This window comes from Penaeus monodon, chromosome 31 (assembly GCF_015228065.2).
Source record: "Penaeus monodon isolate SGIC_2016 chromosome 31, NSTDA_Pmon_1, whole genome shotgun sequence".
Taxonomy (NCBI): Eukaryota; Metazoa; Arthropoda; class Malacostraca; order Decapoda; family Penaeidae; genus Penaeus; species Penaeus monodon.
This window is the reverse complement of record NC_051416.1, coordinates 32,345,272-32,345,553: the sequence shown is the minus strand read 5'-3', so window position 1 is coordinate 32,345,553 and position 282 is coordinate 32,345,272.

The following is a 282-nucleotide window of genomic DNA, read 5'->3' as shown; positions in this document are numbered from 1 at the left end:
ATGGATAATAATAAAAAATAACAAACATGACTGCAGTTTCACATATAATATTGACCTCCCAAATCTCCAAAAGGTCTCAATATTAATTAATTCCATTAATCCATTATTATAAAGAACCAGGCATTAAATAAATTAAAGGACAGTAACAGTGCGGAATAAATTGACATTTAAAAGACGGTCTTTGAGAATGCTTTCTGTAGGGAGAATACTGCTGTTTGTGTGTGTCGAGTTGTGATCGGATAAAAATTTTCTCACGGTTTAACAAGGCAGTTTTTTATTTAT